General features: G+C 38.0%; 1 protein-coding gene across 1 annotated transcript in view; it reads right to left on the bottom strand.

Annotated features, from left to right (window-relative positions):
- The window catches only part of GPR158 (G protein-coupled receptor 158), a 396,975-nt gene that overhangs the window by 235,278 nt on the left and 149,555 nt on the right, over positions 1-12,142 (bottom strand). The window lies entirely within an intron of this gene.

Genomic DNA, 12,142 nt, shown 5'->3' with positions numbered 1-12,142 from the left:
ACAGTGTAGATTACATACATTATTCATATGATCCTTACAACAACCCTGTAAGGGAGGCAGGGCACGTGCCATTCACTTTTCACAGACAAGGACAAGAGTCCCAGAGAAGCTAAGCGACTCACTTAAAATTACTTAGCAAGTAAGCAGGAGGAGCAGGACTCAATCCCACATCTCCTGACTTGAAATCCATGGCCATCCATGCTCTTTTCATCATTTCCCATATATTTCACTAGTTCTCTCTACAAGATGAATGAAAGGCTGCATCAGCCCCTTTCCATTTCAGAGACTAGTGATGTGAGACAGAGAGAGTTGATCAGATAGTAAGTAACCTTGACACTAGGCTATTTCCTCTAGCAAAGCTTAAAAAGGGACTGTTTTTTAATGTTTCAACATATTCTAGAGAAAAAAAAAATACCATCGTTTCCAAAATCAAGTAAAAGTTCTACTCAGGAACAAAACTGTATATCTAGTCATACGTAGTATCTTCTTTGGGGCAGCTACATGGTCCAGTGGATAGAGCACCAGTGCAGGAGTCAGGAGGACCTGAGTTCAAATCTCACCTCAGACACTTGACACTCACTAGCTATGTGACCTCATTTAACCCTAGTTCCCTCATCCTGGGTCATCTCCAGTCATCCTGGTGAATATCTGGTCACTGGATTCAGATGGCTCTGGAGGAGCAGCGAAGCTGGTGACCTTGCACAGCTCTCCCTCACTCGAAACAAAAGTCAAGTGCAAGTCATGTCATTAGTTTTCTGATGGCATGGTCTTCTTCAGCAATGAAGGACAAATACACTCCAAGTATCTTCTTAAGTTCTCCTTCTGACCAAAAGGATACATTTATAAAGCCAAAAAGAGAGAACTAATCCAAAGACCCAGACCCATGGGTAAAGCTACAGATCAATCAACTTCAGTAGTGACGGAGAGGGACAGAAAGCTTTTGGGGAAAATTTTTGCTTGAGAGTCCAAAATTTAAATCTAGACGATAAATATAATTGTAAATATCTTTTCCAAGGTGAATTTCATTTTGATTCATTCACTCTGAGAGTGAATATGCCTACAACATATTTTATGACGAAAAGGCGAATTCTTCTGGCTCTTGCTCATGGAAAAAGAAGTGGCAGCAATGATTGTCATTCATCTGGATCACTCACAGTGAGGTTATCATGTGTTTCTGGGAACTTTAAGATGAGAAGCACAGCAACTCTTGATCAAAGGTATGTCTTAGTTTACCTAACTCCAACTGAAGAAGAATATAGTCAGGTTGCTCTGGGAGAAGGTTCTCCCAAACCCTAGGTTCTAGGTTGATATACCATTGGATAGACATGGCCCATAGGATAGAACACGGGGCCTGGAGTCCAGAAGACTTGAATTCAAAATCTGACCTAAAACACTTATTAGCTATGTGATCCTGGGCAATTCACTTAACCTCTGCCTCAGTCTCTTCAACTATAAAATGGGGATAATACTAGCACCTATTTCCTAGAGTTGTTGTGAGAATCAAAAGAGAGAAATTCTAAACTGCTTAGCACACCCAGTGTCTGACTCATGGTAGATACTTTGTAAGTTCTTATCTCCTTCCTTCCTAGTTATGAAATGAGTCAAATTCAGATGGAGAGAGTATAGAGGAAATAGGCATATTCTCCCTCCAACATACTCTTTTATGCCTTATTGTTTGGTCATTTCAGTCATGTCTGACTCTTCAAGACCCCATTTGGGATTTTCATGGCAAAGATACTGCAGTGGTTTGCCATTTCCTGTTCCAACTCATTTTACAGATGAGGAAACTGAGGGCAACAGGGTTAAATGATTTGCCCAGGGTCACATAGCTGGTAAGTACCTGCGGATGGATTTGAACCCATGAATGTGAGTCTTCCTGACTCCAGGCCCAGCACTCTATCCACTGCATCAACTAGCTGTCTATTTATACCTTAGTAGGCAGTTTCAATACGCTTTATGAGGCAAAATACATTCATCATCTGCTAGCCAACGTTTTGGTGATGAGTCTCTGGAATTTACACCTGAGGGCTGGTTTTTAGATGATGTATAGTCTATTGGCAGGCCATACTTTTAATCTCTCTGGCTTGGTAGGATCAGCCAGAATTTGTGCTTCATTGGCATATCTTAGAAATACCAAAGCTGTCTCTGTCAAATGAAGATCGAGAATAGAAGGAAGAGGGAAAGGAGGAATAGCTACTATCCTGCCCCTAACACTGATGTAGTGCTTTAAGGTTTTCAAAGAGCCTTACCTATATTATCTTGTTTGATTCTTATAATCACCTTGTGAAGTAGGTGCTAAAATTATTCCCATTTTACAGATGAGGAAAATGAGATTGGCTGAGTTTGTCACTTGTTCAGAATCACACTAAGTAAGATTTCAGTGAAAGAAATGAAGGGCAATGCTTGAAAAATCCTAGATGACTTTAAGTTGCAGAGAAATATTAACCTGACTATGCCTGACTAATATTAGGCATTCTTATTTTCCCCTTCAAAGTGAGAGTTAACTCCACAACAGAATAAAAATCTTGATTTCCAGTTTCCTAGTTCTTTCTGTGATTCTAAACATTTAAGCTTCCTATCTGACTCATGCCTACAGTGATGAGTCATACTGCTGGGGAAATATCATGCTGTTTTAAATAATAGTATTAACCTCTAAATTTCAGTGAAACACCAAGTTAAAAGAATACCACTGAGATTGCAGTTCTAGTCAATAAATCCTTTGGGGTGGGAGTATAATATATGTAACTTACTACAAATTCTGTGTGTTGAGCTCACAACAGCTTGAGCTCATTAAACAAAGTGTTCATTAGTAGTATTATCTTCATTAAAAATAAGAAGTAGTATGGCATGAAGGACAGGGAGTCAGCATCAAAGTCAAGATCTAGGCTCAAGTTCTGCAGAAGGTACATGCTAGTTTTACACATCAAAAGGTAAATTAAATAATGAGTAAGACTTGTTTATCACCCAAGCTATCCCCTAGCAATACAGGTTACTACTGAAATTGGCCATTTAGGGCTCCAGTTAGGTCACCAAAGCAACAAGTCTGCCTATGTCAAGTAAGTCTCTTTCTAATAAAAAAATTGATAATAAAAATGATCAAATAGAGACAAAAATCTTAGAGTGTCCCTGACTTGTATAATCAAAACCAGATAAGTTCAGAAATGTGTCATTAATTTTAGTGTTACCTTAAGTTATGACTTTGAATGTGATAAGGAGGGGATCCCAAAGAAGTAGCTCCATTGTAGTATGTATATGTATATGCATTCTATAAGTTTAAAGTTCTTTAAATTCAAGCTAACCATTTTAATTTTTATCATCTGCTACAAATCTATTCACATATCTGGATGGAAGATGGCATGTTGGCAAACAACAATATACATTTAAACACATTACAATAATTCCAAAAAATAAATTGACAATATAGGTAAATAACATTACCAATCACAAAATTCATCTCCACTAGGAAAAAATAAATTTAGAAAGGAAAAATGACTTTTCCCATTTTTTCCAGAGTCTTTGGGGAAATTGGTCATTCAGGATTGCTGAATTTTCTGGACAGCAGAGGATTTGTTTAAGTAATGTATTTTTAAACTATTTTGAATGAAAATCATCCTTAAATGTATTGTGAACATCCCTGCATTCTCAAACAGAGGGTATTAAACAAAATTCAATCTTTTCTTGGTATTTCAGGATCATCATTATGAACATGATTACTGAAAAGATCTTTCTGAATTATGTAGGGCTGTTTGCCCCATACTAAATGGTTCAAGGCTGCCATGGTTTTTGAATTCTCATTTCTTCTTTGTATTCAGTAGGCATGTGGACGGAATGCTGAAGTGAAGCTTGGATACACAATTTCTGGAATAAAATCAATGGAACAAAGTGTTAGAAATTTTAGCTAAAGTACTAAGAGGTAAGACTAAGAAATGTTCAACTGTAATCAGTTCTAGGCACTGCATTATGGGAATGACATCAACAAGTTGAAGAGTGTCCAGAGAAAGATAAGCAAAATGGTGATAGGTCTTGAAATCATACCACATGGGAACTGCTGGAAAGAATTGTGAATGCTAAACCTGGGAAAGAGATGTTTATAGGAGACATGGGAGCTCTCCTCAGGTATGTGAAGGAATTGTGAAGGAACAGAAGAGGAATAGACTTGGTCCAGTTGGCTCCAGGGGGAAGAATCAGAAACAATCGGCAGAAGTTGCAGAGGCAGACTTCTCTGGTGCCTAGCACAGTGCCTGACACATAGTAGGCTCTTCATATGTACTTGTTCATCGGCCGTGTGACTTCACCTTTATGTAAAGATAAATTTCCTTTGCAATTGGAGTTTTCCAAAAGTGGTTTTGGCTATTTCAAGAAGCAGAGAGTTCCTTCTCATTGAAGATTTTCAAGGGAAATGACTAATTATTGGAGACACTTTTGAGGGAATTCTCAATCAGATATGGTTTGAACCAGACTGCCTCTGAAGTATCTTCCTACTCTACGATTCTGTAGCTTGGATTTCACTGTCTCATTCTCAACTGAGTTCCAGAGAGGGGGGATTTCCCTGTTTCTAAGCTCCAACTAGAAAAGATTAAGAGAATTCACTCCACCACATCCTACATATTTGATGTAAAGTACTACTCCTTTATGGTAGTGTCTCTCTATGTGATACAAGCTAGTGCTGAAAAGGGCAGGAAAAGTGCTTCTGACTAAATAAAAACAAGTAAATCAAGTAGCAATGGCAGCTAGGTGACGCCATAGTGCAGAGTGCTGGGCCTGGAGTCAGGAAGACTCATCTTGCTGAGTTCAAATCAGACCTCAAATACTTGTTTACCAGCTGTGTGACCCTGGGCAAATCACTTAACCCTGTTTGCCTCAGTTTCCTCATCTGTAAATGCGCTGCAGAAGGAAATGACAAACCACTCCAGTATCTTTGCCATGAAAACCTCAAATGGGGTCATGAAGAGTTGGTTAAGACTGAAAATGACTGAACAACAACAAATAAAGTAATTAAGGAGGCTGTAAGGTTTTGTTAATGAACAGTTTGATGCCTGGAAAGGAGTTGGAAAAGAACTTTGGCTTAATTAAAATTGTGAGGTAGGAAATAATGTGTGTAAATAAATACAGATGTCAGATGGGATTTAAACAGCTTGGGACAGAAAATGAACTGTAGTGTAAATTTTAAAAGCTTAAATCATGTTATAAAGGATATAGGGTGATGTGTCATTTGTATATGAAAAGTTTGATGAGTTGAAGAGGATAGAAAAATCTTTTTTTACCCCCAAAACTGATAAAATGTGTGTATTGAAAAACATAGTCTTCAACGACTCAGACTAAATGGAGAGTCATTTTGAGAATGGATTAATGCCTGAAACTGTCGGTCATTGTGATTTTTAGCTCATTTGCATATAACTGTTTTAAGACAAGAGGTTACAATTCAAAATATAAAATAAGATATCTTTTGTGACTAATTGTAAGAAAAATCTGGTAGTTTTTTTTTTAATTCTAAGTGAAAAGTATAAGAGTACAAGAAAATTCTGATGTAAGCCACTGAAACCGTATAATGAAAAAAAGTGTAAAGAACTTGGGAGAAGAATAAAACCTGAACAAAGAATTGAAAAACCTTTATTTCAGAGCTGATTGGAGAAGGCTTCTGCAGCAGAACGCTTATGAGAAAGTTTTGGTTTCTAGTTCCTGATTCATTGAATGAAGACTAGAGCTCATGGGTAGAGCACTTCAGTTCTAGCTACTGGCCTCCCATTCTACCTCAAGTTTGAGAGGTGAAATATCTGTCACTCTTTTATGGCACCTTTGGTTGGAGAAAGAAAAGCAGAAAAGGGGGAGACAGGTTTTGTAGCTACTTTGCTACATAGGAAGAGATGCTGAAATCGAATTGATAAAGAGCTGGCTAGGCTTGTTTGCCTTGTTTAGAGAGTTGATGCAAAATGTTATGAGGCAAATTCTATTTGCTGCTATCTGATTGGATGATGCAGTGTCATGGTGACCAAAGAGGGTAGCTGGGCTTGTATTGTCCAGAGGAAACCAGCCTGATGAGTTTTTCAGGCTTAAAGGAGATTGATGGATAAATTAAGTATGTAATACTTTCCCAACATCTTTTTAAAAGTAATTAAAAGGTAAGAGAGCCTGTAAATGCTTCATTAGTTCAAGAATAAAGGAGAAAAGGATTTGCTCCAGATAAGAATAGTGAGAACCAACAGACATGCAAATAGACAAGCAAAAGAGTAGCTTTATATGGCACAGTTGTCCCTGGATGTATCAATGATATCCATGACTACGTTACAGAGTTCTGAGTTTTCCTAAGCACATGAATTTTGCTTCCTCATATGATTCCCTAGAAAGTTTCTGAAAGTGTATATCCACTCTTCTAAAAGATATTGAGTGCGCTGGTATAACTGTATGACCCAGGTTTATGCATAAATTATGGTGTACTTTGTCATCTGCATTTGCATTAACAAACGAATATTTGTGATGTTATTATTTCTTTTGCCTTATTTCTAAGTAAATGTTCATATCTAATATTTCAAAGTGTTACTATATATGGTTGTTCCAATGGAAGTGCACTAGTAGGGGCTGAAGAGCTAAAGCTGTGAATAGGGGCAATTACTCACTTACAATAGTATTGTCATCCGGACAGTTTCAGTGGCAGTATTTCTTCTCTGGGAACCTATAGCTGCCAATGTAACGACAACTAAGAGTGAACGCACCAACCTAGAGAGTAAAGAGGTGTCCACACACCCCATGTGGGAGGTCTAAGGTGCTCCAGCATAGATGGGCATGGCACACATCAAGCTTACATTAATAATTGATTTCTACCATCTTTATGTTGTGCTTCTGGCCTCTAATATTAGAAAACAATGCTATTGGTCATTCAAATAGGGTAGCCCTTTTTTTCATACAAGACAGGAACACGTTCAGATCTTAAAGTATAACTGCCCTAGCCCTCAAGGTCACAGTCCCAACAAATCCAAGAGCTTCCAACTGAGCACTTTGGATCTTTTTTGTTCAATGGTGGCTCAAGTCTAAGTCAGGGCTCTTTTTCCCTCTAATAAAAGGTTTATCTGATTCCAGAAGGAGATTCTTCTTGTATTGAATTTATTGAACTTCATTCACACATCCAAAGGGCAGAGAGTGACACCACAGAGTCATGAGGAAAGATGAAGAATTGACATCAGAAAGACGGAGTGGCAATAAAAATTCAAAGGACCTGAAAAACTAGCTTTCTTGTTTTTTCCTCTTATCTTTCTAAATAACTCCCGAAGGCTTCCTTAAAAACTTTCTAATTACACAGTGAAAATATGTTTCTTGAGAATCTTTTGATTCTTCATCAGTCTTGACTAGCTCACACCATTACATTTGAGCTCCTTGAGAGCAGGGATTGTCTTTGACCCCCTCTTTGTATCCCTAACACTTAGCACAGTGTCCGGCACATAGCAGTCCCTTAACAAAAACATACAGAGTAGTAATTTTTTTTTTACCTGACACTATTTGCAAGTTTATTTAAGCAAAAGCAAAAGATTTTTAAGGAGGGGATCAAAGTAGATTCCAAGCAATAATGGGGTACATGCATATCACTCACATATTTCATCAAACAACCTTCCAGCAAAGTAAGGGACTGGAAATAGCAAATGATGCCATACTTTCACCAGGGAGAGGAGGTATTTTGTCTGTATTATTCAGCAGCTGCCAAAAGCTGCTTTCCAAAGAATGATGGACTAGAGGAGCAGTTGTTTTTTTCATCCTGACACAGTTAAAATTTTTAAAAGCAACTGTTTTCTATTATTAATTTTTTTAAAATGTTCTCGTTATATTCACAGCAGTCAGTTCTCACAAAGCAGCATCTGGTCCAGACATATTACCAGTCTGCAGACTTCAAACTGACACACAGCAAGATGCTTTGCGGGGGATGAAACTGACTCAAGAAAAGCGTCAGGACTGCTTCCCATCTGAGTGAGTGAACTCTTTTTACTAGACCCTTCTGCAGAAATTGCCCCAGAGGCTTGGTAAAAGTAAATACTTCACATGGTTTTTAAGCTACTATCTTAACCAATCCACAAACAGATTGTGGCATATCAATGCACCACCCTTCTAAAAATAGAGGGGGGGGGAGGGAGAGGGAGAGAGAGAGAGAGAGAGAGACTACATCAGCAAAAGAGTACTTAGAAGAAAACAAGAAACCTCTTCCATTCATAGGAGTCAGCTAGAGGTTGGCGCTTGGATTCATGAAGACCTGAGTTCCAATCTGGCTTACTAGTTGTGTGACTTACTAGCTGTGTGACTCTAGGCAAGTCATTTTACCTGTCTGCCTCAGTTCCCCCATCTGTAAAATGAGAATAATACCTATCTCACAAGATTCTTGTTTATTATTGGGCAGCTGGGTGGCTCAGTAGATACAATGCTGGGCCTAGAGTCTAGAAGACTTGAGTTCAAATCCAATCTCAGATACTCACTAGCTATATGATCCTGAACAAGTCACTTGTCTGTCTCCTCATCTGTAAAATGAATTGGAGAAGGAAATAACAAACCAGCATCTTTGCCAAAAAGAATCCCAAATGGGGTCATGAAGAATCTGATGCATCTGAAAAGGCTGAACAACAAACTGTTAATTATCATGATTGTCGTCATCATTATCGTAGTTAAAGGATTCGGCTTTGAAATTACTGGAGGTTGGGAGAATGTCATCCTGTAGAGAGCTCTTACAAGCTGTCAGTACTTTACACAGTAATGGCAATAACCAAGGCTTATAAAATACTCTAAAGTTTGCAAAGCCCTTAACTGGCCCCTGAGCAACAAGGGGGTACGTGCATCTTACCCACATCTTCCATCAAACAACCCTCCAGGAAAACAAGGTCTCACAAACATCTTCATTACATTTCATAATCACCAATACTCTAGTCATGATTCCCCACATTTGCAGGTGAGGACAGTGAGGCACAGAGAAATTAACTTCAAAGGATCTGATAGCTGAGAGGGACCTCAGGGCCATTAATATGACCCATACCCAGAAGGAATCCACACTGTTACTTGACTATTTCTGGTCTTGCCTATGGTCACTTAGCTGGTGTGTGTCAGAGGCAGGATTCAAAGCCACATCTTTCTGGATCCTATCCCACTTTGCCATGCCAACTTGAAAGCCATCGAGATCTCAAGTACTCCCTCTACACCTGCAAATTTGAAACCGTTTCATGTAAGTCCCTGCACCGCAAATCTAATGCCTGTCAATGGTGTGACATGGTCGTAAAAGTAAAACTAATGAAATCATAGGTTGCATTATCAGAAGTATGGCATCTCACGTGAAGAAGCCAGGAGACTGGCCACACTCTAAGTTGGTTAAGTCACATCTAGAAGACTGTATTAAGTTATGGATATCATGTTCTAGAAAGGTCGCTGAGGAACATGTAAATGTAAGTAACCATGTAGGTAGAGAGAAATATCTCACCATCTTATAAGCCTCAGTGTAGTTATAACCCAGTCAAAGAGGAAAAAATGAAAAGAGATGTAAGAAAAAGACAAATAGAGAGAAAGCGTAAATAATTATAATAATAATGACTAACCTTTATATAGCACCATGTGCCAGGCATTGTGCTAAATACTTTACAATTATTATCCCATTTTATCCTTAAAACAAACTTGGAAGGTAGGTATTATTATTGTACCCATTTTATAGACGAGTAAACTAAGATGAGCAGAGGGTAAGTGATTTACCAAGTGTCACACAGCTACTAAGGGTCTGAGGCCATATTTGAACTCAGATATTCCTGACTCCAGGTTCTTTTAATGAGAATATTATGATGTTTTGGATTGGGTCTTTTCCCCTGAAGCAAAGAGGGGAAAAAAATATGAAAAGAAAGGAAGCTAGAAATGAAAATTTTAGACATTCATCTTCAACCATAATGGCTACCCCTAAAATAGGTTCATTTTCCCTTTTTGCAAGAAAATAACAATTCTAAAATATTTGGGAGGAATTGAAAATTGCCTAGGATAGGAAATGGCTAACAATGACCTCTTTTTTCAGGAGTCTCTTGGGTACTTGGTATTTTCCTAGAAAAGGATTCAGACAAACCATTGATTCTAGGTGTAGCTGATACCAACAAAAATACTGAAGTGAAAAAAATCTCAACATATAGTAACCAGAAGGAAAATATTTGTTGCTCTCTCCATCATCTTCAGTGGATTTCACTCTGATGCATTTGAAAAAATCAGAAACTCTCTTTAATTCCACTTTGTTATTGCTTATGGATTAATATCCACTGAAGTAGCCTCTGGACAATTAACACAGTTATATCCAATATTGTAAATCTGACAAATATGTTTAGATGCATTTGGTATTTGGCTTCTGTTCAAGTACTTAGTATTTAAACGTAGAATTTCATTTCTTCTCTTAAATTTAAGAGGATAATGTAGGGATAATTAGCAGATTTGCAAAGGAAAAATTTCCTAAGGAAACAGATAAAGTGGGACTTATATGAAATGTCTCCATCCAAAGGACTCATACATCACAAATTCATCTAGTTTACCCAAATGATAGCCACGCTTTCTATTATTATGTGGAAAAAAATAAAATAATACCTATTCCTCACATGAAACTTGACAGCCATCATTCGCAACTAAAGAAAAGGAAGAGTTATCCAGGATACATGATATTATTTCATATGTGAGTAAAGTTTGTCCCTTATTCCCAGAAAGCCCTTCCAAGACATTTAAGTGATTTTCACTACACTGGTACAGCAAAAATAGCACTGGACTCGGAAACAGAAAACCTGGCTTAAAATCTAGGCTTCCCAATTTCCAGTTTGATCATGAGCAGGTGATGACATCACCTCTGAACATCAGTATTCTCATCTGTCAGGTAGGGGTAATAAACTTTGTACTCCCGTTGTCTAAGATTTTCGTGATAATAAATGCACTCTTTTCATATTGTTATACCACTGCTATAATAACATATGCTGTGGTTGTTGTTCAGATGTTTTCATTCTTTTCTGCCTCTTCATGACCCCATTTGGGGTTTTCTTGGCAAAGATACTGGAGTAGTTTGTCATTTCCTTCTGTAGCTCATTTTAGGGATTAGCAAATTGAGGCAGACAGGGTTAAATGACTTTCCCAGGGTCATACATCTAATAAGTGTCTGAGGTCAGATTTGAACTCAGGATGATGAATCAGTCCGACTCTAGGCCCAGCACTCTATCCACTGTGCTACCTAGCTGCCAAATAGGCTATGTAAAATACAACAAACATTTATTTGTTTTTATATGTGTATACAATATCAAATGCCTTAAGGATAATCTTCCTCCTTATAATTATAATAATACAATTATATAACAAACTATTATTTATTAAATGCCTTCAAATATAATAAAAACCAAATATGAGGTTCAAAACAAATCCCTTCCTCTCCTACTTGAGGTATATAGGGAAGTTATTAAAATGGAAAGGTCTCTGGTAGTCACTAAGGAAACAAAGACAATAGTGGAAAACCTCTCCCCCTGGGAGCTTCCAGTCTTGGAGGAGGAGACAGGAAGGAGGAGAAAAAACATAAAGCACAGGACATCTATGCCGTGAAATTCAAAAGGCAACTTACAACGTGTTACTGATGTTTGGAAGAGAGACTAAGCCTAGGCATGTAGATTTTAGGGGTTATTTATTTAGAGGTAAAAATGCAGAGATGCTGATGATATCACCAAGGGAGAAAGCAGACGTACAAAAGGACCTGGGCATAGGCTCAGGATAAAACTTGGGGGACATGCATAAATAGCAGGCAGGAGGAAGAAGAAGGTTCAGCAAAGACAGCGGAAATGGGAGAGAAGAAGCAAGAGAGAAAACGTCACGTAAGTCATGGGAGGAATTGGGTCTACAATGTCAAACACTGCTAATAGGATGAAATTGAAGTAAAAGCCATCGGATTTAATAGGTAAGAGATAACTGGCAACTGTGAAGGTTGAATGTTAATCAAATATAGAATATTCCTTCTGTTTTCAAGCACGTAAATGTAAATAACTGAATAAGTACATACATGCAAGTAATAGAAATGCATATTACAAATAATTCCTTTATATTTATTAAGAAAGGCAGCATGGAGTAGTGGTCAGAGAGTCATTTGTAAAACCCAGAGCACCTGGGATCGAGTCCCATCTCTGACGTA

Source organism: Notamacropus eugenii, chromosome 3, assembly GCF_028372415.1.
Source record: "Notamacropus eugenii isolate mMacEug1 chromosome 3, mMacEug1.pri_v2, whole genome shotgun sequence".
Lineage (NCBI taxonomy): Eukaryota > Metazoa > Chordata > Mammalia > Diprotodontia > Macropodidae > Notamacropus > Notamacropus eugenii.
Note: the sequence above shows the minus strand (reverse complement) of the source record. Positions and strands in the feature narration are given on the sequence as shown.